This window comes from Nannospalax galili, unplaced genomic scaffold, assembly GCF_000622305.1.
Source record: "Nannospalax galili isolate Female #2095 unplaced genomic scaffold, S.galili_v1.0 scaffold285, whole genome shotgun sequence".
NCBI classification, from domain to species: domain Eukaryota; kingdom Metazoa; phylum Chordata; class Mammalia; order Rodentia; family Spalacidae; genus Nannospalax; species Nannospalax galili.
Window position 1 is genome coordinate 4,644,341 of NW_008355157.1, and position 7,641 is coordinate 4,651,981.

The 7,641-nt window shown below is 46.9% G+C and overlaps 1 pseudogene; it reads left to right on the top strand.

Moving 5' to 3' along the window:
- The first annotated feature begins 3,808 nt into the window (after positions 1-3,808).
- Positions 3,809-4,628, top strand: LOC103749313 (annotated as a pseudogene).
- Positions 4,629-7,641: the final 3,013 nt, after the last annotated feature.

Here is a 7,641-nt window from a genome sequence, read left to right on the forward strand (position 1 = left end):
TTTAAAAAGCCAAGGAAGTGTTTGCTTTGGAATAAAGCAGGGGCAGAGATGGATTTCTGGAGGTGCTTGCTATCTCAGAGTAAGGAGTCATGTGTTTCTCATAAAATGAAGTGTAGAATGGAACCCATTTTCTGGAACTGTCTGGGATAGCTCATTAATTGTTAGTGGAAGATGCTGTGGGTAAGGACCAAGCCCTGCCACAGTTGGACTACATTTTGATAATGAATTTGAATGCATTTAAGTCTTTAAGGATAAGACCTCTCCAGATGCTCTCACCCTCTCCATAACTCTGTGTGTGTGTGTGTGTGTGTGTGTGTGTGTGTGTACATGTTGGTGGGGCAGGTGTCCAGGTGAACAGTCATCACTGGCTCTGGAAAGACTGCAATGACCCTGTAACTACCAAGGGGTCTTTTTTGTATTTTGTCTTATGTTGAGACAGGGTCTCTCTGTGTTGCTGAGCATGGTCTCAAACTGCCGGACTCCTATGTGCCATCATGCAGTGCCTCTAAAGCTGCTTCACCGCTCTAGTTCCTCCTTGAGACTCAAGAAGTTGCTTTCCTCAGTCAGCTAAGAGGATAAGCCCATTGCAGGAAATCCCAAGCAGAGCCACATCTCAGACAAACCAGACCACTAGGAACCAGAAAAAGGTGTTTTTCTATAAGCTGACTGGCTGGCTGCCTGGCTTCCCTCCTTCCCATCCCTTCCCTCTTTCCCTCCTTCCCTTCTCTTCCCTCCCCTCCCCTATTCCCTTCCCTCCTCTCCCTCCCCTTCCCCTTCCTTCCTTCTTTCCTGTCTTTCCTTCCCTTCTCCCCTCCCCCTCCCTCCCCCCTTTCTCCTTCCTTCCTTCCTTCCTTCCTCCCTTCCTCCCTCCCCACTCTGCTCCCTTCTCCTCCCCTCCCCTACCATCCCCTCCCCTGGATTCATGGGGTTCTTCCAGCATCATCACTGTGTCATTCAACTTTACTTACAAAACACAAACAAAGGCACTCACAGCTCAGAGTTTTATTTTGATTTATTTCTGCTGGTGTCAAGGCAGGTGCTAGGTGAGGTTCTACAGCCTGGAATGCTGACATTCCCAGATGGTTCTTTTATGCTCTTGGCACTAAGGGGTCAGTTCATGATGAACAGGGTGGGAAGGCTCTCGCCCCCACCCAGGCCACCCCCAGCAGGCCAGTTGATGGGGGTAGAGGGGGGTGAGTGGGGAAGGTGGAGTTGCCACACTTACTGCAAATGGAAAATGGATGTCAGTGGCTATCAGAGCACATCTCTCAACAGTCCCAAATTACTGCCCCAGGAGTTACAATGAAACAAAATGGGAAGTCTGGAGAGAGACGGAACTCTAATCCCTGCAGAATAATAGAGATTGCGTGTCTGCTTTGGTGAGGAACTGTTGACCTCCTGCTGTGTTCCAGAGGCCTATGCGAGGTCTGGTCAGGTGGGCTTATCTGCCTTTACCAGGCAAGGCAAGATTAAGAATCTGACAATTGGTGAGTTTGGCTCCATTGAACTTGGTATACATTATCTCATTAAATCTTCACTACAAACCATGTGAATAGGTGTTATTATTTAAGAGAGGAGCAAACTAAGACTCAGGTTGTATTAGGCAATATAGGCTAAACTGTGCTGTATAGTAACAAAGAGTCCCACACTAGTGTGTTTTTCCCTTTCACACAGTTGCTGAGACAGCAATCCAGGCTACTTTGTCTAACATTTGGCACCCCTGTCCACCAAGAGCCTCTAAATTGCTGTAATGGGAAGAAAGAGGCTAGATAGTCATATACGGACATTTCACTCCACTTGGAGGTGAAATTCCTATCATTTCATTTCTTTTTTTAATGTTTTATTATTGTGGAGGGGTACATAACCATGGCACCTATGTGGAGGTCAGAGGACAACTTCTGGTATTCTCTCCTTCCACCATGTTAGTCCTGGGAATTGAACTCTAGTTTTCAGGCTCTGAGGGAGGTCCCATAATCCTCTGAGCCATCTTGCCTACACCTGTCATATTTCATTGGCCAGAACTAGTAGAAGGGCCCAACACCCCGGCAACAAAGCTAAGATGCTAGACAGGGGAGGGGGACTGGAGCCTGGTATACCACATTGTGTCTAAAGCCAATTCTCGGGCTCTGTGTAGGGCCAGAGAGAGGGAGCCCTTCCCTTCATCCTTAGCCAGCAAGTGTCATATGTGTACATCCTGTACATGTGTGCATCCTGTGTATGTACATTCTGCATGTGCATGCATCCTGTGTGCAATGCATCCCCTGTGCATGGTAGGGATTCCCTATCATCCCCTGTGTGTGCATACTACACTGAACACACAACCCCTGTGTGTGCATCCCATATGTATGTGCATCCCTATGTACACATTCCATAGGTGTACATGTCTCATGTGTGTATGTGTGCAGCCCACATGGTCCAGGGCTGAAGTCTACAGCACTAGCCCCTTGGAGTTCCACAAAATCTCACCATTTTCAAAGGTTTTTCATATACATTGGTTTACCAAATCTTCCAAACACAAGAAAGCAGATGAGGGCAATCATTCATCACTCCATGTTACTACATGCTCAAGAAATTGAAATCAGGATGACCTCGAGAGTGGACATACTTGGAGCTGGTAACTGAGATCCCCAGACAAGGGCCTCATTATTCAAAGACTAATTTGACACTCTTCACAACACACCTGACACCCTGTCACTTTGGCATCTAGAGAGACCACATTTCCTCCAGTGGTCTCCTTATCCTGCTCACTAACCCTAAAATTCAGCCATTTAGACTACATGTCTTCATCAGATACACCTCTGGAAGAAGAGACATCAGAGTGAAGTCGCCCTCAGTGCACATCAGTGAAGCACCACGCCTTGTATCCTCTGAATGTTTGAGATGGAATTTAGAGAACAGAGAGCAGGCGAGTGGGAGAGGCAGAAGGCTTCAGACGTAAACATTCCTGACACCCCTTTCCCATTCTTCCTGCCTACTAGGTTTGCAGCCTGCTTCTTATTTGCTATTTTAATTCCCTTGAGCAATCCTGTAGGGGACTGAAGAGGATGGATACATCTTTTTTGCTGTTTGACAAAATGATTGAAACCCACAGAGGCAAAGTGACTTAGCTAACGTCAGAGAAAACCTGTAGCTGAGCTGGATGAAGCAATGATGTTACAGAGAGCTGTGTGTGGTGGTGTACGCCTGTATTCCCAGCACTTGGGAGTGAGACAGGCAGATCAGGAGTTCAAGGTGATCCTCAGCTACAACCAGTTTAAGACTAGCCTGAGCTACATGAGACCCTTCCTCAAAAAAACAAACAAAACAACAACAACAAAAAAAAAAAAACAAAGAGATTTGAGTGTGGTGGTGTACACATTTCATCTTAGCACTGGGGAGGCAGAGGCAGGCAGATCACTGTGAGTTCAGGGCCAGCCTGGCCTACATACTGAGTTCTAGGCCAGCCAGTACTACATAGTGAGACCTTGTCTCAAGAGAAAAAAGTTACAAAAATGAGAGTATGTGGTGAAACTCCACATTTATAGCTACCTTGCAGTTTATGAATTCATACATTTTATAAAAATAGAGTTTGACACATGTCCAAAAATGCCAGGCCTTCATCGTGCTCTCCTGGTTTCCCATGCCTCTTTGGCAGCTGGTCATATGGTGAGTATGGGGGTAAGGGAGCCTGTCTAGCTTGTGGCTTGTGTCTGTGGTCAGCTCAAGACCAAGCTTGGGTATATGGTACCATAGGAACTGGGTCTCAGGCCCTGACAATGAGCCATTCCTAGCTAGCTCCTAGCTAGACATGATGGTCTCTGATTTGAGAATGCCTACCTCATAATACAAACCAGTGACTAAAATTGGTGTCAGTGCCTACGGCTCATTGTACAAGACATGTGGTCTCCACTGTGGCCACTTTGTGGCCCTCAAGAATATGAATGTCCCCAGTGGGGGAGAAGTCAGAGAGGCCTTGCCATCAGCACAGTTCCTGAGGCACTGGAAGCTTTTGAGCATCCCAGTGTTGTCTGGCTTGTGGACATCTGAGCCACTTCCTGAACTGCTGGAGACCAAAGTGACACTAGTGTTAAAGCCTGTAGACCCTGACCCAAGGAAAAGACACCCTCCAAGCTTGCCAGCTGAGACCAGCAAGGATCTGATATGCCAGTTCTAAGAAGCTTAGATTTCCTCCACACCAACTGCATCTGTCACCAGGAACTGAAGCCAGAGAACATTCTGGTAATAGGTGGTGGGACAGTCAAGCTGGTTGTCTTTGGCCCGGCCAGACTCCACAGCTACTCAATGGCTGTTATACCTGTGACTGTTACATCTAAGCCACATTCCAGAAGTCCTTCTGCAGTCTCTAACCGCAGCACCTATGGACTTGGGAAGAGCATTGGCTGTATCTTTGTAGTCATGTTCTGCCAAAAGCTCTTCTTAGGAAACTCTGAAGCTGACCAGTTGCCTAAAAATCTTTGCTGTGATTGGGCTGCCCTTGAGGATGATTGGCCCAAGATGCATCTCCACCTTGAAGAGCCTTTTCTTTTAGAGAGCCTCACCCAGGGAAGTCTGTGGTACCAGAGATGGAGGAGTCCAGTGCACAACTGGAAATGCTGACTTTTGAGGGTGTTTTTTTAAAATGTGTATGAGTGTTTTGCCTGCATGTATGTAAGTGCACCATGTGCATGCAGTATCCACAGAGGCCAGAGGAGGATGCTGGATCCCCTGGAACTGGAATTATAGATGTTGTATCCTGACATGTGGGTGCTGGGAACTGAACCTGGGTCCTCTGTGACAACAGCAAATACTCTGAACCACTGAGCCATCTCTCCAGCCCCAGGACCTCATTTTGTTGTATTTGTTTGAGACAAGGTCTCACTATGCAGCCCTGGCTGGCTTAGAACTTGCTATATAGCCTAGGTTGGCCTCAAACTCACAGAGCTCCTCTTGCCTTTGCCTCCCAAGTGTTAGAATTAAAGGCATGTACCACCATGCCTGGCGGGACCTCATTTTTAAAATATAATATTTTAAATTTATTCTTTGAGAATTTAATACTTAAAAAAAAAAAGAAAAACAGGGTCCTACTCTGTAGCCCAGATTGACCTCACTATGTAGCCCAGGGTGGCCTTGAACCTGTGATGCTTCTTCTTCCTTAGTTTCCTGAATTTGAGGTCAGGTTTCCAAACTTTCTGCTTTTCCTAAAAATGGCAAATTCATTCCCACACAAGTCTGCCCCTGGCTATTGTCCATCTGGAACCCCATTCTCCAGAGATGTTCATGATGGAATGATTTCTAGCACTATAATGAAATACCTGAGGCAGGCTACTTATGAAGAAAGTGGCTTATTCAGCTCAGAATGTAGAGGTTCAAAGGTCAAGAATGGGGCAGCTCTATTGACTTAGCCTCTGGTGAGGACAGTGTGTGGCATCACCTCATGGTGAGGCATATGTAGTGGTCACATCTGGAACCAGAATGCAGAGAGTGGGAAGGGCCAGAGCCAGGCTTGCTCCTTTCATTACCATCTTCTCCAGAGAACCATCAAAGGGTTATAGGAAAGTGAATGAGTGACCCCAGTGATCCAGGGACCTCCTTCTAGGCCCCACCTCTGAAAGGATCCACTCCTACCAATCCTGCCTCTCTGGGGACTAAACCACCTTGGACCCCTGGGGACACTCAAACCACATGTAAGCCACAGAAGATGTTCAGTCAGGTCTGAGTTCCACTGTCACTTGTCTAGACTTGTGCCCTCTGGCCACCACCTGTCATCTTACTGTTGGAACTTTCCCTTTGCACCTGCCATTTTCTGGCATCACCTTGTTTAACTGTTGGTTTCCTCAGCTGCCTGTCCTCTGTGCACCCCATCTTAAGTCCCTGGAGAAGGGCCTTTGCTGTCTGCTTTGTTCTCGACCATACCCCAGCCCTTGGCACAGTCAGAGAGTATGTCATGCCATTGTGGTGGCGCATGCTGTAATCCCAGCACCCAGGAATCTGAAAGAGCATCAACAGCTCTAGGCAAGCCTGGACTATATAGAGAGATGCTGTTAAAAAAAAAAGTTGGTAAGAATTGGGAGAAGTATGTGATTGTGTAACCACTACCTGCGGCACTTGGGTACACAATGTTACTGCCTCACCTGGGAACACATGTAGCTGTTAGAGCAAGCACACTTCTCACTGGCCTTGAGGCCAGCCCACAGCCTGTCTATTGGCAGAAGGCCTGCCCTTCAGATGTGCACTACAAGGCCTGCCCTCTGCTCTTCCTCTAAACCCTTCTGTCTTGACTTCTAACACAAAGAGAAGAAAAAAAATCCACCAGGCCAGAGGCTCTGTCCAAACAACACAGAAGCCACACTTAATTAAGCAGACTTTCCCACAATGGAAACATTAAGAGTTTCCACTGAAACCTGAACTTGCCAAACTGGGCCTGCAGAGGCCTCTGTGAACACCGAGACAGCCTTCTTGTGTGGCTTAGGGGGTGGAGCATAGGTGTGGTGAGGAACAGGTGGGAGAAAGGGAACCTGGGACCCCCCCCCCCAAGCTCTGAAACCATAGGCTGAGAGGTTTGTGCTGTGCAACTTTCCCTTTTTTCCTTGTAATAAAATCAAATATGCTACCAAAGATGAGCCAAGAGAAAACCTGTGCTGGAGGTATAGCTCAGTGGCAGAGCACCTGCCTAGTGTGAAGGCCCTGAGTTTGACCCCAAGCACCATCTCCTTGTAGCTTTTAAAAAATATTTTATTATTTTTATTTTATGTATATGAGTGTATTGCCTGCATGTGAGTGTACCTTTGTCATGCAATGCCCGAAGAGGACAGAAGAGGACAGAAGAGGACAGAAGAGGCTGTCGGATCCCCTGGAACTGGAATTACAGACAGTTGTTAGCTGCCATGTGAAGGCTGGTATTCAAACCCGGGTCTTCTGCAAGAACAGTCAGTGTTCTTAACCGATGAGCCATCTCTCCAGCCCCCAAATTGTTTCCATTTTTTTTATTTTTTTTTTAGTCTTTTTGAGACAGGGTCTCCCTGTAGCCCCAGGCTGTCCTGGAACTCACTATGTAGACCAGGCTAGCCTTGAACTCACAGAGATCCATCTGCCTCTGCCTCCCGAGTGCTGGGATTAAAGGTATGTGCCACCATGCCTGGCTGTTTCCAATTTTTAATATATATATTTTTATTATTTTCATTTTATGTGTATGAGCATATTGCCTGCATGTATGTAAGTATACCCATGCTGTTCAATGCCCACAGAGGTCAAAAGAGAGTGTTTGGATCCCCTGGTACTGGAGTTATGGATGTTGAAAGCCACCATGTAGGTGCTAGAAACTAAACCTGGGTCCTTTGCAAGAGTAGCCAGTGCTCTTAACCACTGAGCCATCTCTTCAGCCCGTTTCCAATTTTTTTTTTTTTTTGTCTTTTTTGAGACAGGGTCTCCTTGTAGCCCCAGCTGTCCTGGAACTCACTATGTAGACCAGGCTGGCCTCGAACTCACAAAGATCCACCTGCCTCTGCCTCCCAAGTGCTGGGATTAAAGGCGTGCGCCACCACACCCGGCAGTGTTTCCAATTTTTATAAGTTGCTTGGCAGTGACTATTTTTGGAATTCATACATGTTTACATCCTGAGGATGAGTTCCCAGAAGTGGTATTTCTATATTAAGATTTTTCTAT